Source organism: Polypterus senegalus, chromosome 1, assembly GCF_016835505.1.
Source record: "Polypterus senegalus isolate Bchr_013 chromosome 1, ASM1683550v1, whole genome shotgun sequence".
Classification (NCBI taxonomy): domain Eukaryota; kingdom Metazoa; phylum Chordata; class Cladistia; order Polypteriformes; family Polypteridae; genus Polypterus; species Polypterus senegalus.
In genome coordinates this window covers 230870995-230898199 of record NC_053154.1, presented here as the reverse complement: position 1 = coordinate 230898199, position 27205 = coordinate 230870995, and positions in this window count along the sequence as shown.

Genomic DNA, 27205 nt, shown 5'->3' with positions numbered 1-27205 from the left:
TTCGCGTCAATATCTTGACTCAGTACAAATTAGAACCATGCAATGGGACCCTGCCTCTGTAGTTAGAACATAATGTGGCAAACACAGACGCAGTATTGCATGATTGGCTAAGAATGTTCGAATGCTTCAGTGACGCTGCTGGATGGCCGAGTATAGTAAGTCGGTGTTGGTTCGAGCAGTTAACAGTAAGTTCGGTTGGTTTTTGGAACGTTGGTTTGGTGGGGCGTACTTTCCAGGACTAACATCGTCGACTGACTTAAACCCTTTGACAGCTTCGGAACCGTAAGTAATTTAGAACGTATCACCATTTGCTTGGTACGTCAAAAACTATCTTTGGGCAGTTCGGTTTTGGCATCGGTCCTTCTGACATCTATTGGCAAACTGAGTAATGACGGCTTGGTAGTAACAACTGTCATTGTTTATATTATAGCCCATCTCAGATCTAAAATGACCACGGCAACATAATTATTACTATGATTAGAGTTGTAAAATATGGTTTATTTTGAAAATTTGTTTGCAAGAAAAAAACAAATGAGGTGTGCCGAAGAGCTGAATTCACGTCTCGCAGCCCCATTTAAACAGGAAGCTCTTCATTTCATCGGTCGAAAAGGTCTATTTTAAGCACAAATCAGTGCCATGATAAAATCATTTCAAGAACATAAAAAAAATAAATAATTCTTTGCAGAGAAAGTATGGATTTCACAAACAGAATTTGTAGCCCGATTTGATCGGGCTCCCAGTCACTAGTCAGTTATAAATACAAGATGGGAGACACTGCTGTTCAGGAAGCAACGTCTGAAAAGGATTTATGGGTTTGCATTGATAAAACATTCTCATAATTTATGAAATGTGCAAAAGCTATTAAAAAGGCCAAAAATGTTAGGTTTTATCATAAAAAATTGTTGAATATAAATCAAGGGACGTTTCTCAGATTATGTAATGCACTAGTGAGACTGCAAATGGAGTTTTGTATGCAGTTCTGGTCACCATAATACAAAAAAGATACAGCAGCACTTAAAGCTGCGTGGAGGAGAGCAACCAAGTGCATTCCAAGACATATGGACATGTCCTGCTCTGACATACTAAGAGAATTAAACCTGTTTAATCCCATGTAGAGGAGACTGCATGGGGACCTAATCCAGGTCTTCGGCATTGATGAAGCAGATCAACACAGATTTCTTTCATCTTAACAGTGAATCATATACTCGACAACACCATTGGAAATTAAGGGCAAGTGCATTTAGCACTGAAGCCAGGAAGCACTTCTTTATGGAAAGAGTTGTCGAACAATCTACAGACACATGGAGTTGAGGCAGAAACCTTGACAAACTTTAAGAAGAATCTGGATGAGATACAGCTTTAGTTATTAGCTAAAGAAATTAGCTTGATGGACTGAATGGCCTCTTCTCTTTTGTCATATTTCTTATGTTTTTATGTTAAACATGTGCATAATGAAAAACAATGATTAGAAGGGCACCCGTAAACTATACCATATTGTGAATTTCTAAAATAAACATCATGTCAATCTTTTTTACATTTATATTTCACATACTTTATTTATACAACCAGTGCCGGTCAAAGGCCATTTGGAGTCCTAGGCAGGGTGAACAAACATTGTCCAAAGTGGGTAGTTAGTACTTTCATAAATGGCACGTAGAGGATAATAGTTAATTCCATACAGAGTTGGGAAATTTGTATTTAAAACACATAAGATTGCGAGTTTCTCAAATGAATAACTGAAGAACAAAAGGGAAAACAAGAAATTTAATCAAATGAGAATTTAATAAAAAAATAGAAGCGAGCTTTTATTAACAAACTGGATGGATTGAAAACCAAATGTTAGATAAATAAAAGCAAAGTTAAGCCTTTTACATGTTGATTGTCATCTTGGTGAGGAGTTGATCATTGATCTGTAAACCCATGGAACTGAAGGAGGGGATACTTACATTTCATGTCACTGTGCCAGTGTGTTAAATAATGTAACTAGAGGCAAGGTATAATTTTGGCACACCTGCAACCCACATATATTCTTATGAGGCATGAGTTGATATAGTTGATTCACATATAATGTGGCCCTCAAAATACAATACTTTCAGGATACAGTACATTCTCAGAAGAATTGACAATATAATATATTAATATTATTTTTGGAAAAATTAAAAGTATTAGCTTAAAATCAATAAAACACATAATTTGCAATAAAAACAAAATAAATGTAAAAATCCTTCACCACTTCTGTTTTCTGTTTATTGAGTTTCACAATTGCAAAATCGAATGCTCATCCTGTACACTTCTTTAAATACCTTGGTAGTTTCAAAACTCGGTCCTCAATGCTAAAAGTTGCCTGCCCTTTTACCTAAACACATGCATTTTAATCTTACAAAATATTTAACATACATTGTATTTGTCATTAACCCCTTAAAGACACTGCAGAAATATATAAAATATAATTTATGAAAAATAAATTAAATGAATGTCAGTATTAGTTACTGACATGAAGCTTTGAAATGTGCATGTGCTCTTTTAATGCTCGGAAGCTCATAGTGGGGTGAAGAAGTGCACAAATTGAATTCCTCAGATATCTGAGACTTTTAAAATGAGTATATTTCTTACAGCTTTTGAAGGCAGTATATAAAATAGGCACTTGATATGTATGGAGGTCTTATAGCTCACTCTCATTTTTTGTAATATTATTTTGAAGTATGTAAAAAAATACTCTAATTTGAAAATGCTGCCATTACCAAAGCTCTGCCTGAGGCAATCACCTTGTCGCCAGTACAGAATAAGATACATATACTGTAAAGTATGAACTGCATATTTTCCACTTTTAGTAATACAGTTTTCAAAATGTGATGATTTGTTTTTATTTGTTTTTGCACTGTGCTATTATGAAATTAGAAGTTAACCAAATTCTAAACATAACTGAACTCAGTATTCTTTTGTATAATTTTTAGTATTAACATTTGTACCATTTCAAAAACAATGTCAGATCAGTCTTTTCCTCACTTAGATTGTTGGCTTTGTATTGCCTTTATTTCAGTTTTTTTTCAATGTCTGATGGAAACTACTTGAATAAAATATGTTTATAATGTTTAAAGAATGGAGAAAAAGCCTGTGACCAGCTTCTCACATCCTGCCCTCTCATGTAAATCAACAAGCCAGAATGTGTTGTTTTTTTTCGCTGATTCAGATATTTTCTTTTATGGTACATCCCTGATTATCTTTATTTTGTCCTGTTTTTGAAGGTCTGTTCTTTTATTTGTAGTATTTCAATAGCCTTGTAGCTTTTAGAGTTCTAAGCTCAATTATATCATATTAAAATAGCCTGTGTATACTGTAAGTAATATGATCATCAATTATCTTTTTCCACAGTAAAATTATATTACATTATTTAATAAAACCAACTAAGGATGGATAGAGTCAGTTAGTCTACAAGAATATAATTAAACACTTACTGCACTCAAAAATAATTTTAAAAAGTAGATTAGAACAGAGACTCCATGACACAGGAGACAATGGAATTGAAGTCAGCGGTAGAGTGGCTGTAAGTCTTCTGTTCTGCAGAGGGAGGAAGAGAGAAGGCATTAAAACACAGCACCAACCACTGGTTTGGTGGATGATTACCATTACAAAGCTCTTAAGCTGTCCCATGATATTTTGTACATCTGCTTCCATGTTATGTTTGTAGCCATGTAATTTTTTAGCCTTGCCCATTCTGCTTCCAAGTTTTACACCCAAATTATTAGCATCAGCTTCAACCAGCATTACTAGTAACCATAATGCTGCTGCACCACTTTCTCAGAGCATCTACAGAGTGCTTATAATTTCCAGATGTTGTGGCCTCCTGAGGGACTTCTACAGCCTTATTGACCCAATCAACTGTGAAACAATGTCGGATTTGATTCAATTCTTGTGTCTCATTCTAACCTTGGAAATACAGTAAATCTGTAATTTGAATTTTATTCAGTGCTTCTTGCTGACTTTGTACTTTCTCTTCACTCAGACTGTATGCGTTATGTTTTTGTAATAAACCTTGAACACAGGTGTCTCGTAAAAAATGAATATTAATAAAATATTTGAGAAGGGTAGGTGTACCTCATAGAATGAACACTCAGTATATACAGAACACATAAAATATGCTGTATCTTTTACACAAATACTGTATATACAGCATCAAATGGTTAAAAATTCCAAAACTATAGTATGAATAACATCCATATCATATATTTATTACACTGTTCTTTTCTTTTATAATTTCATAGAAATTTAAATCATGCTTCTGTAAGGCCAAAATAAATGCAGACTTTTTTTAAACATTTATAAATCAGAAACTAAGACCTCCATTTAATTTCATTACAGGCATTTTCTACTTTGTTCAGGTAATCCTTTACTAAAAAACCTTCGTAAGGCGAATTTTTCTAGCAAGAATATATGATTATCATTAGTTTAGAGGTAAAAAGAGGTTAAGTGTTCCCTAGCCACAATAAATTACTCCCATTTTCACTGAAATTACACCAAAATACATGAAAATTGAACAGAACTACTTTAATAATAGCATTGGTCATCAAAACAAAGCCTAATAAGACATTTTACCTTTATTAATTACTGTTTTTGATCTTTCTTGGCTTTTTCCAACTCTTGTATAACTTGTTTGGAGTTGTGATGCTTAAAATAACATGTGAAGGCACCTGAATTACACATGTGACAAGCTGACTAAACTACAGCACATGAAAACAATATCAACTGTGAGTTTCATAGAGACTGTGATTGGGGGTCACCAACATCCAACCACACCCAAAACATTCAGTCCTGCTCTGTTTCAAAAGCCGCAGTGAGGTATGCCCCCTGGAATGCCCGTGAAGATAATAGGATATTAGTATTAGGGGTAAATGTTTAAAAATCACCTCAGTCTCTGTCTTTGTAATCGCAAAAATTCAACTTCATTGTGGTTTGTTAGACAAAAAATTACTTTCTTTGTATCCCTGAATTTTCATGAAGTGGTCGTTCGTAATTCTGTGGAAGCTATTTCTTGGTTTATTTTTGCTAAATAGTGACATATAATGATACCTTGCTTACCTTTGATAGCTTGACTGTGTTTGATGGATAGCATTCTGCATCATAGTTAGTGGTGCATTAAATGTATCCTGGTCCCCAGGTCAGTAATTGCAGGGAGACCCTCCAACACCCACTTTACACTTCTTACACAGTGTCTTATCACATCTAGGCCCACCTATTACTGTGTTCAGTGTTTTTAAAATTGTATTAAACATGTTATTTCCAAATGATGCTGTACATTCTTATATGGATTCAATATGACAATTTACGAACATTATCGTAAACAGACATCTTGGTTATTATATAGCAGTACATGGCACAGAGACCTTCAAAGTCAAACATATTCAAACTAGATGGTCCTGTTGAATAGCTAGGTAACATCAGTAATGAGCATGCATGTGTTTCAGTGTAAGATCAACATATTTGAATTAACCTTTAATTGCCTCTGATCTGACTACATTATGCCCTCTCCCATCTGGAGAACAAAGACTCCTACATCAGGACGCTTTTTGTTGACTACAGCTCCACCTTTAACATGGTTATCCCCCATAATCTCACCCATAAACTTTCTGTACTTGCCCTGCACCCCACCCTCTGTGACTGGCCCCAGTCTGTCAGAACTGGTAATAGGATTTCAGCCACCATTATCACAAACACAGGCACCCTACAGGGATGAAGCATCCTATAGGAGGGAGGTGGACAGTCTGGTGTCATGGTGAGAGGACAGCAACCTCACCCTCAACACAGACAAGACGAAGGAGATGATAGTGGACATGAGGAAGGAGAGGAGACCTCACCAGCCACTGTTCATCCGAGGGCTTCAAGGGGAGAGGGTGAGCAGCATTAAATACCTGGGCATCTACATCAGTGAGGACCTCACTTGGACACTTAACACCAGACAGCTGGTCAAGAGGGCTCAACAGCAGCTGTACTTTTTAAGAAGGCTGAGGAAGTTTGGTATGTCAACTAAAATCCTTGGCAACTTTTACAGTTGCATTGTTGAGAGCATCTTGACCAGCTGCATCACCGTGTGGTACGGCAACACTACTGCTATGGTCCACAAACGCCTGCAGAGAGTGGTGAAGACTGCTGAGAAGATCACCAGGACTCCACTGCCCTCTCTGCAGAGTATCTACAACTGCAGAGTCCATAGGAGAACTGCCTCGATCCTCAGGGACCCCATCCCCACCCACCCCCAACACGAACTGTTCACACTTCTACCCTCAGGCAGGTATAGAAGTATGAAATGCAGGACTTCCAGACTAAAGAACTCTTTCTTACCCAAGGCCATGGTTCACCTCATTCTATCTACCTCACTCAACTGTATTTAACTTGTCCATCACACACCTACCTGCACAATTACACTTTATACTTCTGTTCTGTTTTTATACTTTATGCTGCCTCTGTTACTTATTATCTATCTGCTACTTATTAATTATGTTTATCTTTATATGTTGGTTTTGTCATTTGGTGTGGTCAGCAAAGAAAGAATTTAATTGTACAGGGAAACGTGTTTCCTTACTGTGCACATGACAATAAACTTTGAACTTGAACTTAATTAGCATTAATAAGTTAGTAGTAGCTAATCATTCGGAATGGACATATCGTAGTAGTGTTTTCATGTATTTTTTTGTAAGAAAGGTCCTTTAGATTGTTTTTTCAATGAAGGATGTTACTTTCAATAGACAAATGGGTAGGGTGATGAATGGCACTTTTCCACATCAAGAACAAAAATAAGGGTGGCAATCAGGCTGCAGATGTTTTTCAGTGGCACTTGTTGTTTGTATTCCTTCATGTTACAGGCAGCATAACATTCTCCACGGCTTCTCCAGACCCTTTCACGTCTGTCACATGTGCTCAGGGTGAAACTGCTCTCATCTGTGAAAAGCACAGGGCACCAGTGGTGGACCTGCCAATTCTGGTATTCTATGGCAAATGCCAATCGAGCCCCACGGTGCCAGGCAGTGAGCACAGGGCCCACTAGAGGACATTGGGCCCTCAGGCCACCCTCATGCAGTCTGTTTCTGATTGTTTGGTCACAGATATTCACAACAGTGGCCTGCTGGAGGTCATTGTGCAGGGCTCTGGCAGTGCTCATTTTGTTCCTCCTTGCCCAAAGGAGCAGTTACCGATCCTGCTAATGAGTTAAGGACCTTCTACGGCCCTGTCCAGCTCTCCTAGAGTAACTGCTTGTCTCCTAGAATCTCCTCCATGCCCTTGAGACTGTGCAGGGAGACACAGCAAACCTTCTGGCAATGACACGTATTGATGTGCCATCCTGGCGAAGTTGGACTACCTGTGCAACCTTCTATAGGGTCCAGGTATCGTCTCATGCTACCAGTAGTGACACTGACTGTAGCCAAATGCAAAACTAGGGAAAAAACAGTCAGAAAAGATGAGGAGCGAAAAATGTCAGAGGCCTCCACCTGTTAAATCATTCTTGTTTTGGGGGTGGTCTCATTGTTGCCCATCTAGTGCACCTGTTGTTAATTTCATTAACACCAAAGCAGCTGAAACTGATTAAGAACCCCCTCTGCTACTTAACTGACCAGATCAATAGCCTAGAAGTTTCACTGACTTGATGCTATACTCTGATTAAAAAGTGTTCCTCTAATTTTTTGAGCAGTATATTTTTGTAATAAATGGTCATTCCTGAAAATAATAGACTGTATTTACTTGTGTTAGTAGACTACATTAAATACACATTATTTAACAGTACTTTACAGTGGAGTTAAAAATGGAGCACAAATAGGCCTGTTGTGGCTCAATAGCTTTCATACACAGCAATTTCCAATTCAAGAGATGTAAAAATGGCACTGATTGATGTGCATTAGTGGTGGAGGGTCTATGACTGGCTAATTGTTGTTTGATTTTCGTAAACTTTAACATTTTTGAAAGCAATACAGTAGTAACCAATAATTAGCAAATGAAAAACAACTATGAATAGTAAATGACCAATACTAGCATAAAAGCACCATCAAGATTACCCTACGAAAGGAGAAAAGCAGCTGAAATAAGTTCCATATCTAGCTATTAGTATTAGTTAAAAAACAGTGATTCCTGAAAATTCTGTAAACAAGTAAAAACTTGGAAAGGAAATGATTTATTTTGTAACGGGAATATGAAAGGTGACACTTACCTTAGAGATTTTATTTCCAGTCTGAAGATACATGGAAGCTAAAACTGTAATGCATGGTCAGTTTGTTGTGAAACTGTAATCCTACACTGTCCTTGCTATTAGCATCCAACGTGGTCCTTCTTGTATGTTCAGTGGCTCCAGTCTTCTGCCAGCAGATCATTTGCAGTTCCATTTTTATGCCCATCCTATGTTTATGTCAGTTACGGAAGCTACAATTTTCCCATGTAATTAATTAGTTCAAACACCTTTTAGCTAACAGTTAAGACTGTCGGATCTTAAAAATAATTACCTGCACATCATTTTAGTTCAACCAATTCAGTCTAAGCATTGGGCATCCAAGTGGCAGTCAGATGAGTAAAAGAGGGAAACATACAAAATATGCAAGTTCAAACAACTGCTATCAAGGTAAAATTGAAACACACAGAATGTTTCTCCATTTGAAGACAGACGAATTTGTAACTTAGCTAGTGCTTTTCATTGGGAGATTTTGAAATTTTAAAACTTCATACTGAGTGATCAGTTATCTCAATGAAAACTGAACTGTCTCAACAAATTTCCTTGATAAATAAGTGTGCCACATATTAACTAACACAGTCCACAGGGGGGTTTAACTTGGTTCATTTGGACAGACAGACAGACAAATATGGCTATCACAATAGGTGCTTCACACATTACATGGGAATTTCAGGGACATTTCAAAACAAAGTAATACCTTCAAGATATGTAGTGTAGTTCAAACTGGTTCTTTTGTAGAATCCTAAAAGAGCAAATCCATTAAAGATTTATGTCCTTATTTTTTTTTAATGTAAGTAAATCCCTCCTTATATTTTCAAACCCGCTTATCCAGTTCATGCACTCAAGGAGTTGGTGTCTGTACTAGTAATACCAAGCACAAACATCCCTGAACAAGGCGCCAGTTCATCATGAGGCACACTTGCTCACACCTACAGTCACTGTTAACAGTTTAGAGTAAACAATTAACCTAGTATTGAGAACAACTGAATCAGTTCAGTTTATGAACTTTATACAATGATCCAAAGCTGTTATTTAGTACCATGTACTAATCATATATCTACAATTTAGATCTGTTGTACGTTTGTCGATAACAATTGTAAAACATTTCTATAGCAAAAAACTCTGCCAGACTTAGAGGTGCAGTACTATAACATCCTGTCAGCTGAAGAATTTGCTCCAACAAATTCGAGTTTCATCTTTCTTTAAGTATGATAAATTAAAGTGAGCTTGAAGAGTAGCATTTGCAGTCAAAAACCAGTGTCATTATTCAAATCAAAAGCAGTTTTTTGGCTGAAGTGGCTAAGCAGTCTGTTTTCATTTTCAGTTCCATCAGCAGGACAAATTCTGTAATCCAGTGATGGTGACATATGAAATTAACCCCTTTCCTTTAGTATTTCATATTTTTGGAGACTCACTTTCGTGCTTGTTGGACCCTCTAATTTTCTAAACATTCAGTAACATAGTATTTGTAGCAATAATATTTGATCATCACTACCTTTAAAGGTTGAGCTTATAGTACGGTCATGAGTGTACAGGGTACAGCACAGCGTTAATGTGTTTCAAAAGATAACATTAGATGACAGGAAAGGTACATCACAAAAGTTACCAATCATATCCTTTGAACCTGCCCTCCTGTTTCTGTCACAGACAAAAATGAGCATAATGATAAACTTAAGCAGTGCATGAGGCAGATAACCTTACTTAAGTAATTGAGTTCCATTATTATTCCTCTCCTATTTTTCATTCAATATGTCATGTGTTGTAAAGTACCACCAAGGTCACCCAGTACAATTCTCTAGAATAATCCAAAACTCAGATTGACCTTTCTTTTCTTTATTTTTTTTTTTTTTGCTTAAAAACCACCTGATCCTCTACAATGGTTTAAATAACGTTAATGAAAAGTTTCTTACACAAGGGAATGTCTCAGCAAAATTTGGAAGTCATTTTTAGAGTAATTATAAAGTGGACTGTGCAGCATTATAAACTCTGTCATGTTTACGAAGGCTGATTGCATCATGCCCTTTGGAGTCTGGATGGAGGGCATCTTTGCTGGGATCAAACTCGTCAATCAGACTGAGAAAGAGGATTGGTGCAGGTGGTCAGTGCAGGTGATCAATGAGTGTGGACATGACCAGTTGTAGTTCTGGGTAGCCTGCTTTATATTTATTAGAAGAGCTGGAGGGGCTTATAAAAAAATAAGTGTTTGGAGTTATAGAAATTGTGAAAAGTTAAAGATCTGGACTGCTGGCCCCTTTGTTAGTGGAGGAAATAGTGGTATCAGCCTCTGATTTTCTTACTGGCTAGAAAGAGTGGGTATTAAGATACAGGGCTGCTCGTATTTTCTTTTTAGAGGTCTAGAAAAAAAATCTAATTACATCTCATTTTCTGAAATCATTTTTTATAGTGAGGGTCATAGTGGCAGCAGGACAAACAGCTCAGCCCAGATTTCAGCTGCTCCAGGGGAATTTCCAGATGTTCCCAAGTCAGTCAGTCGCAAAGCAGCAATGACATGCCAAAACCATTTCTGCTGGCTCCTCTCGATCAAGAAGTAGCAGTGATTCTACTCTGTCACTCTCTTAAATTGCTAGCTTGAGTCACTGGGTGTCAGCCCAGCTATCCTGCAAGGATACCTCATTTTTGCCACTTGTACTTGTAATCTCATTCTTTCAGCCATTAGACACAGCTTATGATGATAGATGAGGACAGTTTTGATTTTAGACTTAGCTCCTGTTCCAGCACCAGAGACCAGTATGGCACCTTGCAGAATGGCTGCCATTGCTCAAAAAAAAAAAATATCAAGATATCTAAACTCTTCCACAAAATGCAGTTTCCCTTTCATCTGGAGACAGAACCATGACCCTCATCCCAGCCACTAATAAAACTCAACAACGAATCACTTGAGTGTGTCTTGGTGGTCATATTGAGGTTAGGCAAAGAGGACAACATCTTCTGCATAAAGCAATAATTATGTATTCATATAGGAAATGAATAACATGGAAGAGCGACTCTTATCTAATATCCCAATAGCACCTCCCGCAACATCGGCCAAGGGACATGAACATATGCTTTTTTCCAAATCTAAAAAAATACACGTAGACTGGGTTGTCATACTCTTATCCACACTGCAGCAACTGTGCAAAGGAGAAGAGCTGGTCTACAGTTGTATGACCAGGATGGAGTCCACATTGTTTCTCCTATATCTTTGATTCAACCATCAGATGGAGTCTTCCTTTTAGCATTCTTACATATGTAATTGAAACTTGCTTCTGGAACTTAGAGCATTAACTATAAAAGGTTCTGCACTGTATCATTTTGCATTGAAAAATGAATGGAAAATTGAAAATTTCAAGAAAAATCGCTATGATTTGTTTTAATCTACTATTTATTGATCATATTTTCAGAGTGACTGGAGAGCAAAAATTTCAAGCTAATGTTTTGGAATGGAGATAACAAAGGTTATTATACAATAGGATTCATGGAGTGGTAATACTGAACAACAGTCAACAATATTAAAGCATCAATGAAAAATGTCAGATTACTTGTGTCAGGTATGTGCAGCCTCGCAGTTAGGAGACCTGGGTTCGCTTCCTGGGTCCTCCCTGCGTGGAGTTTGCATGTTCTCCCCGTGTCTGCGTGGGTTTCCTCCGGGTGCTCCGGTTTCCTCCCACAATCCAAAGACATGCAGGTTAGGTGGATTGGCGATTCTAAATTGGCCCTAGTGTGTTGTGGGTGTGTTTGTGTGTGTCCTGCCCAGAATTGGTTCCTGCCTTGTGCCCTGTGTTGGCTGGGATTGGCTCCAGCAGACCCCCGTGACCCTGTATTCGGATTCAGCGGGTTAGCAAATGGATGGGTGGAAGGTATGTGCAGCATTCCTTTAAACCTCAAGTAAAAATCTGAGTTGTCAGGCCCTTTTAGTTCTCTTATGACTCTAACTCCAAGTAAGGCCAAGCAATTCTCTGCCCCTTTTGCCAGGCTATTCATTATGGGTTTTATTCTTAGCCACTTTTTAAGTAAAAGAAATTAGTTTTCATTTTCCACTCCTGATCAATTATAATTGCCTGAGAAAAATCAGTTGACTTGCATACAACTGGAGCTTTTCTACTCCATTATTCACAACTTGAATCCCACTATGAGATCCGCGTCTGCTTAAATTACTCAGTCCTTGACTTGAGTAAGACAGAGAAGGTCTATGGTACCTTCACACCATTTCACAAATAATATTGTAAAATCAATACAATTAAGTGTATTGATATTGTTTTATATAAATATACATTGTGGAGGACGGTTGGGCAGCCTGTGCAGCTGGGATGCCTGGAAGGTTAAAGGACCGGGAGAGGGACAATACCTTCCCCGGGACACGAGAGGGCAGCCGCACTGGTTTGCATGGGGGCCACAGGACTGGAGCTTAGAAGCTCAACCCTGTTGGGGCCTGTGGCCACCACCAGGGGTTGCCTGGATAGTCCCAGAGACATGGACTGCAGCACTTCCGCCACAACAGGAAGTGCTGCCAGAACAGGAAGTAGGTACACCCGTGGTGCTTCTGGGTGTCTATGCAGCACTTTCTCCACACCAGGAAGTGCTGTAGGAAGGTCATAACAGAGCACCTGGAGAACATCCAGGTGCATTATAAAAGGAGCCGCCTCACTCCATTCGGAGAGATGGAGACGGGAAGCAGAGGACGGAGCTTGTGAGGAGAAGAGTAGAGGCGGTGGAAGACAAAGGAAAAGAAAGGACTGAATATCTGTGAGATGTATTTGTGGGGATTTGTGCACTGTGTGTGCTGTAATAGAACCAGAGAAATAAACGTGTGTGTTGTGGACTTCTGGCTGTCTCAGTATCTGTCTGTGTCTGGGCTTCTTTCACAACACACATATATATATATATATATATATATATATATATATATATATAAAACCTAAGAAGCACAATCAAATTAAATATGTTTTCGTTGGTTTTGAATATTGTGTGATGTTAATATGATAATTTCATTTGTAAACACGCCATTTTAAAATTAACTTTTTGATGGATAATGAAATATATAACATAAAGACAGAAATTAAATTTAGTTTAGTTTAGTTTTTGTGCATAGCTCTATGCTGAATGCAGATTCACAGTGTTGTAACAATTTCACAGGTAAATTACAAATTACAGGATGAAAAAATGATTAACATAATCTTACGAATATCAGCTCATTAACATTGTTGTTGAACTACAGCCAGTTGAAGACAGAGCCAAGGAAAACAAAAACATTTAGCATTATGATGAATCTGTGGCTAAAGGAATAAAAACTTAATGTAGATTTTTCTTTTTTTGCCATACACACTTGTGTAGAAGAAACCACTAATTCATTTTGTAGTCAATGTTATGTGTGGGTAATTTTTACTATGGAATAGTTGTACAGTAGGCCAAAAAATAGAGTTAATAAACTATACAGTACAAAAAATAGAGTTAATAAACTATGCTACAGTAGTTGCTAGGAAGAAAGCATTTTGCTGTTTACACAGGGTGACACAGAAAAACGGGAACTTTTGAAAAACCCAATAAAAATAAAAGAAATCCAACAAAAAAATTTTATTGACAGCAATTGAACCACTACAACTTGCCTTTTAAGAAATAGTAATCCAAATTATCAATTTCTGAAAATTACGTCCTGTAGATGGCGTCCTCCTGTCTGTATGCATTCTTCCAATCTGCTGTTGAGGTTCCCCATTGATCGCTGTGTGGCATCCGGCCGGGGCGTGTCTGCGGAGGAGTGCCGGGAAGCAGCTGGAGCCCATCCGGGTTCCTATTTAAGGGGCTGCCTCCCTTCAGTCGAGAGCAGAAGTCGGGTGGAAGAGAGACGGAGCTGGAGAGAGGACTGGAGGCGCCCAGAAGGCGATTGGACTGTGTGCCCTGGACATTGGGGGAACGGTGCAAGAGGCACTGGGGAGTGCACGTAAATAGTACTGTAAATATTGTATACAGTATAATAAAGGGTGTGTTGGGTGAACTAATGATGTCCGTCTGTCTGTGTCCGGGTTCAAGTTCACAGTGGCGTAGACGACAGGATGCTCCACCTGGGTCGAGGTGGGGACCTGTGTTTAAAACAAATTATTCTGTGGATGGCCCGGCGCAGCGGCGGACCCCACACACTCGCCGTGGGAGCGGCACGTGCACAACCCCATGGGAGCGGTTTACCCCACAGAGCCGCCAGACCGCAGAATGGCCATGTTCCCCGGGTGCAGAAGAAGGAGAACGGGCGTCACTAGAGTGCAGCGAGCTCCGAGAGTCGCACTGTCTGGAAGGACGGCCAGGCCGCCGTTGCGACGCAGGAGGCCACACCGAGGCAGGGGCCTCGGAGTGACGGGATCCGGGAGGTGAGTGCCCGTCCCTGCAGTAAACGGCCCTTCGGGGTCAGCCTTACCTTGTTTCCCACAGGGAGGGACGATCCGGATCCGCGTCCGTGGCAGGAGCACGCCGGGCCAAAGGGCTGTCGACAGCGCGAGGGCAGCAGTGGAGGAGGCTGTGAAGTTGGAGCCGCTGCAGTTTAAAGAACCGCAGCAGCTGCGAGGCTGCCAGGAGGCACGCCACCGCACCCATAGAAGACAAGATGGCCGTGGGCCGGAAGTCCCGCCCGCTGACAGGCACGGGATTGGCCGGTGTGTCTTGTGTGCCCGCCAATGACGGTACAGAGGCGGGACCAAGGAATGCCAGTCTCGTGCCAGGAAGAGACCCAATTGGGCCAGAGAGAGTGTCCCACAGGAGGCAGACGAAGAGTGCCGCTGATGGACCGGTAAGCCCACCGACGTCTGTCTCCCAGTTTTCGCCGGTGGCTCTGCGCGAGCCGGAGGAGTCCCTTCGGCCCGCAGAGTCGCCTTTCTTACAGGTGCTCAGTGCTCTAGCTGTCCAGCTGGAGAAGCTGAAGGGGAAGGCGGTCGTGTCATGGGAGACACCGTGTGACACGGAGGATTGGCGCAACGCTGGAGCCTTTGGCTGGCAGAGTACGGTGGGGAAGGTAAGTCTTGCCCTCCCCATACAGCATAAGGGGGGATTCGCCGAAAACAGCCGTGACTTTAATAAGGAGGACCGGCAACAAGTAGGCAATTCCCCAACAGCGGACACGGCGGTGCAGACTGCCTACGGAGTGAGGAGAGCGAGTTCGCACAGGCTGGCAGGACAGGGGCTGATGAGTGCCCTGGGTCCTAGCACCCTGCAATCCAAGTCCGCGGCAGTCTCCTGTCACTCTGCAGGGACGCAGACGGGGCTGGATTTGAGCTTTTGCCACGCTCAGACCCAGACCGTCAGGGCATCCAAAAGGAGAAGGAGGGACCGAAGGCTGAGTGCCGGTTCCTCCAATAGGAGGGGACGCGTCGCTGGGTGCGCGCGTCCAGTGAAGGGCCGTCCTCTGCGGAGGCAGAGGGAAACCCCTGGGCGGCTGGAGGAGCCGTCTGTGAGAGCGGTCCAGCCTACGACAACCGGATGGGCATGGAACCTGCGGCGGAGGGGCCAAACAGGCAAGTCGCGTGCCTGAACAACCCTGGGGCCGCCTCCCTTCAGTCGAGAGTGGAAGTCGGGTGGAAGAGAGATGGAGCTGGAGAGAGGACTGGAGGCGGCCAAAAGGTGATTGGACTGTGTGCCCTGGACATTGGGGGAACGGTGCAAGAGGCACTGAGGAGTGCATGTAAATAATACTGTAAATATTGTATATAATAAAGGGTGTGTTGGGTGAACTAATGATGTCTGTCTGTCTGTGTCCAGGTTCAAGTTCACAGCTGCAACATCTTAGCTGGGATACCATGAATTTCGTCTTGAATTCTTTGTTTCAATTCATTCAGTGTCCTTGGCCGATTGGTGTAGACCCGACTCCTAAGGTAGCCCCACAAGAAAAAATCACAAACGGATAAATCCGGTGATCTTGAGGGCCAGGGAATGTCACCGAATCTTGAGATGACACAATTACCGAACAATTCTCACACAGCTGCCATTGATTGCCTTGCAATTGATTACTAAATTACTAAATGGCGAGATTGTTTACAGCTCAAGGTCCCTGTTCCGCAGTGCTGCCAACAGTATATGGCTGCTACTGCGCATTTCAAAAGTTCACATTTTTCTGTGTAATGTCAAAGACAGTAGTATGTGAGAAGTCTGCATATTTCCAATCATATATCCAAAGATGAGGAAGCTTTACACTACAGAATTCTATCAGACATTTGTTCCCAATAGAATTACACCACAAATGGTGTTGATCTGAATCAAAATGTCTCTTGCAGTTTAGTTTGGGTGTGGATCCTGCTGATGTGATAGCATTTGCTCAGTCTGACACAACACTTAAAATGTCCCACTGAGTGATGCTTCAGTAAAACCTGCATATTTGCAGAGCTTCCCTATTTCTCCCTCCTCATGGCATACACATTTGTGCGTTACTTTTTTAATTGGTCATTTTTTAGAAGAACAACTCAGCTCATACTATATCTTTTAGATGTGTTTATTAGCAAATATTGCATGCACATTGCTTCTTGTTTTCTGTTTCTGTAATATAATTATTTCTAAAGAAGTTCCCTTCACTCTGCTGAATGATGCATCATTTTGTGTACCTTGAATTACACACAGACACATATACAGTAATAGGAAGCCAGAAGCGTAACATCTGTTTACAGCAGGTAATATCCAGAGCCTAGAAAATTAAAAACTGAGACATTCATTAGAGGGCACAAAAGGTGTTGGTACATATTTTCAAATATGTAATAGATAGATAGATAATGATTAATGGTAGCAAATGATAGAATGTATTTTTGTTCATGGGGAAGACTGAGCAAAATCAGAGAATGCACAGACAGGGAAAAGACTGATTACACTAAAGATACACCAGAGCTGAACATCATGAATAAACAATGAAACAGTGTAATGTTTACAGTCATGAACAGTGACATTTATAATATAATAACTCTGCCGCTAGGTGGTGTGTTTTTAGCTACTGTACTAATTCTTTGCTTTAAACAGGAATTAGAAAGAGATGAGACAATTTAGAAGAGGAACTAGCATTGATTATATTTGCAATATCAATCTTTATTTTAGACTGTATTAATGGGGTTTAACATCTCAATACACAAAAGGCAAAGTCCTTGTGAATACATACAGGTGTACTAATAATTTTTCTATTACAAAATGTCTGTCAATAGTTTAGCAATAAACCTTTAGACTAGTATACAATTTCAAGCTGAATTTACTCACTCTATTATAATTTAAGATTTTCATTAAAAAACACAGTAGGCCAAAAAATTGAGTTAATAAACTATGGTACAGTAGCTGCTAGGAAGAAAGCATTTAAATACTGTATATTAAAAGGACACTTTTCTTTCCACTTCTCTTTGTTTCTGTTAAGTTGTTTTCTGAGCGCCAGATCAGTTTGACACTTTGATAATATCACAACCATAAATAATTTATGTTATTGGCTGAAGCTGAGGTAGAAATAAATTATTAAGTCAAATCCAACATCTCTGAAGGCATCCAAGTTTCATTACACCACTGTAAAATGACTCTGGGGTTTTTCCAGATTTATTATTCTACACAAATGAGCAAGCACTGCAATTTCCTATGACAGAAAAAAAAAAACTTTTGTTAAATTAAATGTTTCCTTTAATCCCTGGATACACTGACCAGGGTGACCACAAAAGAAATCTTCCTTTATATGTTTTCTTTTTAACTATAATTTGACAAATATCTGATTCTAAAAAGAACATTATTGTTCTCTTGCATCTTATGCCATCCTTTGATTTGTGTTAAAAACATGAATTCCCTGGAAAAAAAATCTGACTTGTTTCAAAGGGCAGCCTTTTGTAAGTGAATATTTTCAGACGTCAAACAGAGTGACTAATGAGAAGTGTATCAGCTCCAAATCTGTCCTGGGTAAAAATTAAAAAAAAAAAAACAGTTTAATTAAATGTGCATTAATTATGAATTGTCTCATTTCATGTAGGTGTAACTATGCCCTAGAAATCTCTTACAAGGATGCCATAACAATTTGATGAGTGGCAAGATAAAAAGAGGACACTCAGTAACAGACCTACTTAAAAGCAGCAGTTAGCAGAAGGATTTAGAGCAGTGTATCTAAATAAGAGAAGAACATTTATATTTGATGACAGCATAAAATCATTACAGCTAATCTGATGTTTACAAATGTGTCCGTTATGAACATTACGTCCACCTTCATCATTAATATTAAAACATAAAAAATGAGAAAATAGCCAATTAATTTTACAAAAACCTTAAATTGACTATTTCTGCTTTGTACTATGATGAAATGTAATTTCAATTTTAGCTGAGCTAGACTACTTTTTATTAAACCTTTAAATTTTCTTTATGGAATAGCTATGAAATGTTATATGTTAGTCCATTATCAAATCAAGTTTATTTGATTTGGGATTACAAGAGAATCTAAACTTATACTGAATATAACAAGCTACCATGTAAACATGCTACCACTATGGAGCAAAGAAAAATCTTCCCAGATAAACACCTGCACTCATGGGCATCAAGATAAATAGCAAATAACCTGTTAGCATGCTGAGCAAAGACAGCACTCCATGATGGAAACACGAACAGGATCCCAGACACTGTGGGTCAGCAGTACTGTTATTGTAGTAGTAGCTGTGCTACCCAAGTAAAAACGGGCTGAAATCTAAGTAATCCAAGTAGACCTCAGAGGTAACATTTGCAGTGCACCATGCAGTGCATGTGGCTCTGTGGCTAAGGATCTGCGCTATTATCTTGAAGGTTGCCAGTTCAAATCCAGTAACTACTAGAAGGGATACTACTTCACTGGGCCTTGAGCAAGGCCTCCTAACCTGAAAAGTGTTTCAGGGATGCTGTACTATGGCTGAACCTGTGCTCTGACCTTCCAAAGGGCATGCAACAAGACAATTTCCCCTTAGGGATTAACTAAATATATCAAATCAAAAAAGTATGCCATTTGGTATGGGATTTGTAAAAGCAGTGTTAATTTTTGTGATGTGCCATCACAACAGAAACACAGCTTTCAGACAGTCACTTATCCTTATATTAGGGTGGAAGAAGTAAAACTAATTTGTGGAATTAGTTTCTTTACAATATGTAAATCAAGGTGGATTACTCCTATCCTAGCATATTTATTCAAAATAAGATCCAATTGACACAGAGGTTAGTGCTGCTAGCACAGAGCTCCAGAAAACTGTTCAAATTGACATATCCTCCCTTTGTCTTCAGATATTCAAGTTGTAGTATCCATCTTAAAAATATACAGGACAGGTTTATTGGCAGCATTTAAGTCCCTCTCTGGGGATGTTTGTGGTTTTGCATGTGATTGTGACCTATGATGAACCATTGACCCCTGTACCCAAACCTGTTGATAAAGACTCCAGTGCCTCTGTAACCCTGAAAATAAATCAAATCATGGATGGATGGACTGATTTGTGTATCATCATCATTATGGTATAAAACTGAGAGTTGATGCCCTGTATTCTGCAAAAAAGAAAACGATAGATATCACCTAGATAGTATAGGCTTCCACACCAGTTTCTTTGTGCAGTGGATAGTGCTGCTAACTCAAAGATCCAGCATTCTGGATTCAAATTGCTGTATATGTGTACTTTAAATATTCTCCCTGTCTCTGACGTTTTCCTTAATCATCCCAATGTATGAGCCTGTGCATGAGTGGTCCATGCAATGGGCTGACACCCTGTCCAGGGATATAGCTGCCTTCTGTCCTTTGCTGCTGGAATTGGCTCCAGATTGTTATTCTGGCAAGTGTAACTATCAATTCCTTCCCCCAAGGAATCCTCCAGCCAATCCCTGGGAGCATCTCATCCCTTGTGTGTAACAATACCTGTATATACATACAGTATGTTCATATACTGAGTACTAAGCCACAAATGGGAAAGCACAGCAAATTTCAAATGGTAAGTTTTTGTCTACTGCATCCCCCCAATTTCATATTTTTGACAAACTTCAACTATGTTAATGGTAATTACAATCACTAATTGAAGCAGTCTTACATCTTACTAATATAGTTGGCATATTATTAAGATATATTCAGATTGACAGACAAACTACAATCAGTTCATTAAACTTAAAAGTGTTACCTTTTTTCATATACCTAAAACCCTCCAACACACTCACCATTTTACATCTTTATCAGCCCCTTGTAAGGACTCAGCACCTACCTACTTTTGCATATAGAGTGTATATATATATATATATATATATATATATATATATAGACATTAAGGCCGTTAAAATAACGGGCGCTAGAACAGTAGTGCATAAACATTTGTAGGAACAGTCTATATTAAATGGCAAGGGACCTTGTATGTGGCTGTAACATGTGTCACTGTATTGTGTGCCTTTAATTTTCTCGCTCAGTATTATTTCTGTAAAATGCCTATAATTTTGTATGACAGTAATACAGTGGAACCTCGGCTCACGACCATAATTCGTTCCAAAACTCTGGTTGTAACCCGATTTGCTCGTGAACCGAAGTAATTTCCCCCATAGGATTGTATGTAAATACAATTAATCCGTTCCAGACCGTATGAACTATATGTAAATATATATTTTTTTAAGTTTTTAAGCACAAATATAGTTAATTATACCATAGAAAGCACAGCGTAATAGTAAACTAAATGTAAAAACATTGAATAACACTAAGAAAACCTTGAACAACAGAGAAAACTAACATTGCAAGAATTTGCGATATAGCCTTATGACCCGCTCGCTAAAAACTCTCTTTTAATGAGTTTTAAGCACAGGGGAAAAAATTAACATTTGAAAAATCTGTAACTTAATAAACCACCAAGTAGAGTAACATTTGCAACAATGCACGTGCGCGCCTGTGTGTGTGTGTGTTTGTCTCTCTCACGGACCTGCGTGTGTGTGTCTCTCGCGTGTGTGTCTCTTAAGCGCGCGCCTCTATGTCTGTGTGTGTGTCTGTCTGTCTCTCGCCTGTGTGTGAGTGTGTTTCTGTCTGTCTCTCGCCTGTATGTGAGTGTGTGTCTGTCTGTCTCTCGCCTGTGTGTGTCTGTCTGTCTGTCGTGCGTGCCTGTGTGTGTGTGTCTCACGTGTGCGTGCGTGTGTGTGTGACTCGTGTGTGTGTGTGACTCGTGCGCACCTGTGTGTGTGTGTGACTCACGCGCGCCTGTGTGTGTATCTGTCTCTCTCTCTGCACAGGGAATGCACAGGAAGAGACTGAACACGTGCTGTGTGGCCCCACGCATGCGCACTTCACCAGAAGACACACACACACGGACACCTGGACGCACACAAGGGTTTTATTAAAGAGGATATATACTGTATATTTAATTGTACATCTGCTGTTTGTATCAGGACCTAGCAATGTTTCACCATCATTCCACAGTATTATTTTTATTATTTTTACTAACTGTGTTAACTGGCTTCACCCAGGAAATTTCCTAAGACAATGAGTCTCAGTTATAGTGCCGAAGGTTAATCGAATGTAACAGAAGTACTATGTAAGTACCTGAGTACTTTTATGTACACAATATTTTTTTTTCCACCCAAGGCCTCATATTATTACATCACTGGAGCTTCTTATTCTTAACATGCTACATACAAAAAACATTCCTGCCTTTGATCAATTCTTTCTTTTCCCAGTGACTTGGGTTTTGTTGATGGTTATTGTAAAACACCATTTTAGAGAAAATTGTATTGTTTTGAATTCAAACAAGTAGCCAGTAGGAATAATGGGATTTTGGGTTTAAATATAATTTCACCCTGTAGCAGAACCTGTAAAAGTGGTAGCTTCATTTAGTGAGATTTGAATTGTAACACTTTGATCTTTAATCATGTACCATTATAAAATTTTGGTGGGTTTATGGCAAGCAATATACACTAAATTATGTCTTCCTTTAACTAACTATATACAGTATTGACATTTACACGCTGTGCATTTATGTGTCCAATGGAATAAACTCAGCATTTTAAACACTGAAAAGCAGGTGAAAAGAAATAATACAGTGAAACTATGTGCGATGTCCACATCCTCTGTGTTATGTCTGTTTTAGTTAGTATGTAATTGATGGATTAAATTGATGGATTAAAGGCCAGATGTCCACATGACCATCATCATCACATTCTTCCATGTGAAGCCAGAAAACCATGAGGACTGATTGAGGACATTTATGTTAGGTAGAATGCCTAGAGGGGGCTGGGCAGTCTTGTGGTCTCGGAACTCCTGCAGATTTTTTTTTTCTCCACTTTTTTTTTTTAGTTTTTTCTGTCCTCCCTGGCCATCGGACCTTACTTTTATTCTATGTTAATTAATATTGCCTAATTTTATTTTCTTATATATATTTTTTTCTCTTTCTTCATCCTGTAAAGCACTTTGAGCTACATCATTTGTATGAAAATGTGCTATATAAATAACTGTTGTTGTTGTTGTAATAATCTATAATAATAATAATATATAAAGCTATAACTGAATGAATTATTAAACACAAGGAAAAGAATTTAGTTTAAGTGAAGGATAAACTAAATGCAGCTTAAAGTGTTCTCTGCCATGTCTTAAAGAAGATGGCAGCATATTTTTCCAAGGTTAGAATGAGGTAAATGAGTAATGAACACCTGTCCAGAAAGCAGGGATAAACTGATGGGAAAGCCTATTCACCCTTCCTATGAAGCGGTGCCATGATCAGTAGGACAGTCAGCTAAAAACCCCTTTTAACGAATCGGTGCTCAGAGCAGTATGAAAATCAACATGATTCAGAAATTACTGGTGGTGTTAGCTGATTGGAAGAAGTAATAAAGTTCTGCATATTAAGAGTCAGATGACGTGATGTATTAGATAAGGTAATGTAATTTAAAAAAAGTATAAAAGCAGATGACTTATTTAATTGATTGTTCACTCCATGGACTAAGACATTTGTGCATATGTCTGTGCATATACAGAAATGTTCTGCATTGTCATCCATGCTCTGTGACTGGAGATAAAGGAACGTTTTTTTTTTTCCCCACAAAATCCTTTAGTAAGCTGTGCAAGCATTTAAACTGATCATGGCATGCCTGGCTTGTGTTGTACATAGTGTTTGAAGTATTCTGCTATGCTGTATCAGCAGTTCCCGGTTTGTGCTTTGTGAACCAGAGCATTGCGGCACATCATGGTCTGACTTCCAACCTTAGTTCTCAGCAATATTGCATGTATTTTATTGTTTGACATTTATTTATACAAGAGCGCTGAACAGTCCAATCCATTGAACTTGGATGTATTTTAACACATGGTGAGGACTAAGAAGAAGTCAACAGAACAGAGAGTGCTGTGTGTACCCAAGGAGGCCACTTGTTAACCATGTCTTCTTTGAGTTTCATCTAACTTTTCTTCCTCCATGTCACCTCTCATTTTCCATGTAACTCGCCACCTTGTCTCTTTTTCCTTTGCAGGGCTGAGATTACAGCCACAGTTTGGACAGCTACACTGCCCTGCTTGTAGTGTTTTTATGCATTTGTGCACACAACATTTCTCTGCAGAGTCAAGCTGAAGCAAAATAAAAATGCACTCCCCAAGAATAGCACACTTGCTACAGCTTTACTACTGACAAATATTGAGAAATAACACAATATGCCTTTTTCTATATATATAAATGTCTACGCCTGGAAGTGTGTGTGTCTGTTTGTCCGTCCTGGAAGTGCAAGGCTGCAGCATAAAGCTCAAAGAAAGCGACTCTATTGCCAAAGTGAAACCACAGAGAAAAGAAAGAACCTGGCTTAGCCGGTAATACACAAGCAAGGCGAGCACTTCAGCAAAACAGTACCTCCAAGGAGAGAGAAACTCACTTAGCCGATGAAAACGAAACCGCCTAGAAAAGAGAACCTTAATCGCTAATGTACAACTGATGCAATTGATTGATTGAAGTGCCAGAAGTTAAGTACAGGTCAGATAGGAAGAGGTGGACCCAAGGGGACAGACACCACAAGTGACATCATTCATTGTCAGTCTGTCAATCATCTGCTTTGTAGAGGGATGAAGGGAAGAGGCGTTAGCATACACTGCCACCTTGTAGATCGTCATTGAATTTCCACCACCAGAGACTTTAGGCTGTCCCCAAGCCGCATGTATATATTGTGGAAAAGGACACGCACACAGACAGGCGGACACGTTCAACTCACCCAACACACATTTATTTGCCATCACTATTTACAATGTTCAAAGTGCCACACAACCCCAAAGTCCAGGCCAACTCAAATGCCTTCATTTTTCAGGCCGCATCTTTGCCTCCTCCAACACTTTGTCTTCACCTCTCCCAACTCCAGTCATCATATGGAGGGAGGTGGCCCTTTTTATATACACCCGGATGTGCTCCAAGTGCCTGCTGGCAATCTTCCACTGGCACTCCCCAGAGTAGCGTAAGTGCCAGCTGCGCACCCGGAAGCACTCCGGGTGTCCCTGCTCCTCTTCCCCCAAGCACTTCTGGGTGTGGCAGAAGTGCTAAGGTCCAGGGATGCCAAGGCATTGGGGCACCCCCTGGCGGTGACCATGGGCCCCTTTAGGGTTGAGCAATATATATATATATATATATATATATATATATATATTCTACCGGCCAAAAGTTTTAGAACACATCTGATTTTTCAGTTTTTCTTCAATTTAATCAGCTGAAATGCAATGAGTGACCCTAAATGGTGAAAAGGTAAGCAGTAAAAACATCTCCAGTTTTCAGTTTTTGTTAACCTAAACTTTACATTTAAACCTCTGCCACTTTACTACTTACCTTTTCACCATTTTGGGTTATTGATTGCATTTTTAATGATTAAAGTTGAAGAAAAACTGAGGCGTTCTAAAACTTTTGACCAGTAGTGTATATTTATGGATTAAGTGACTTACCTATGGTCCGCTAAGCTGCACGGCTTTCAGACATGGGGATGTATGCATTAAATGAATTTCTGGCACTTAATTTTGATTATCATAGCCACTCATCTTTTGAGTATGCACTTCCCTACCATTTCTTCACACAACTAGTTGTTATAATCTGGAATCATGCATAGAGACCTTGATAATATTTGAAAAGTACTGTATCTGGATGAGAAATTAGGACGGCTTAGCTATTTGCTGAAAAAGGAGTTTAATAGGCTGTTCTCCACAGATTGGTCATCGCCCCAAACAATATTACCTCTGGTCACCACTTTCAAAAACAAACAAAAAATTTATATCAACCATAAATTTCCACCTTAACATGTCAAATACTCCTTAGGAGGAGCAATAAAAAGTGTGCACATGTGTCATGTATAAACAAAAAATCATCATCAGTTTGGCACCATGTTTAGTTCTAAGCAGGCTAAGGTCAAAAAGCTGGTCATATGATCATTTGGCAGATTATGTAGTGCTGCTTCTTGAGAGACTGAATCTTCTGTACAGCCAGAATAAAATGATGTGACAGAACATATGAGATGCTATGAGCTGCTCCAAGCAACTTTACCTGATCAATAGTGGGTCTAACTTAATAGTAAAACAAAGTTCCATACAGAATTTGATTCTTTTAGGAAAAAGCACACTATAAAATATTCTACCAGTACCTACCAGTGAAAAAAATGTCATTTTATTTTCATTTTAGTTATTAATAGATCTCTGAGAACCTGAGGTGGAGCTCTTACTGTTTTCACAAAGTTACTTATATGATTTTCTATTTTTTCTGCTATATTTACTATATATTGTCCTGTACAGGCTTTGAAAATGGAATTTATTCCTCACGGTTGCTGGTTCAAATTACATCAAAGGCTCACTGAGTCAGCTTAAGCAAATCATCCAGCCTGTCTGTACTCAAGTGGTATTGCTATATATCATTGTTAGACAGTTCATTTAAAATGCCATGCAATAGTGTTCATAAAAAGGAAATAAAAATTGAATAATTTATGTCACTATAAAATTTTTATAAACTATATTGGACCCTGTTCTGGAAATGTAGATTCAGATAATAGGTAGATAGAAGAATGAATGAGTGGATAAAATTAAGGTGCTATATAAAATAATACTTTCTAAAGGTGGCTTGCTTTATGGTCCAAAAATATTATACAGAATAAGTAAAGTTGTAAAAATCTGTCTCACACTCGCTTTGGTGTAACTAGAAATAGGTACCTTTTTGTTTGAGCGGCCTTCTTTATAATCATCATATTAATTCAATAAAACTGTTTCATGTCACGCCAACAAGTTGATTTCACAAATTGCATTCAATGTTTTGTACATGTTCTTACATAATTTTCCATAGCCTTTATGGAGATACATACATCACCTCTGTGTCACCCATATCTAACTATATACACTTTATTAGATTATTATTAGACCTGGGAAAGTGAATAAGTTCATTTTTGCAATTAATGTGGCCAGTTTAATGCATTAAAAAACATTGTTGCATCCAGGGTCAGCAATGAGGTGATCATGTCATGCTGTGCTAGTGTAGTCAGGGTGGCATTTTCTTTTTTTTTTTTTTAATTACGATCCAATAACACAACTAACTTACAGTAAGTGTGTACCTAAAGAATTACATACTACCTTTAAAAATTTAATGAAATGAAATGTTCATTTAAAGGTTTAACTGTTTGTATTATATGGTTTACAACGATACACCACATACCTACCCTCAAAAACCCTCCCTACCCATGATTCAAGATTCAACTACACTGCTATTTTCAAGGCACACCAGCTGAAGAGCACTTGTGTAGAGTATATTTATCAAGTTGTTGATTGCGATGAATAATTGAGGAAAGTATTTATGGAGTTTTAACAAAAGTTTTAATGTAGACCCATTTAAGAGATCTGCATTCTTTCAATTAAATCAGTCTTCAGCAGTGCATTCAAAGTCAACAGTCGTTTTGATCATTTAATTCTTACATTGACACATCTGTGTTTAATATGCTGTGCCAACTGGAATTAATATGTTGGCCTTGTTTTCTTATTGTATTTTAAGAAGGCATTCAAACTCAGGTAGTTGCTCAAATAGCATTTTCTTAAAAGTTCAGGTTTAAGGTCATTGATTAAGA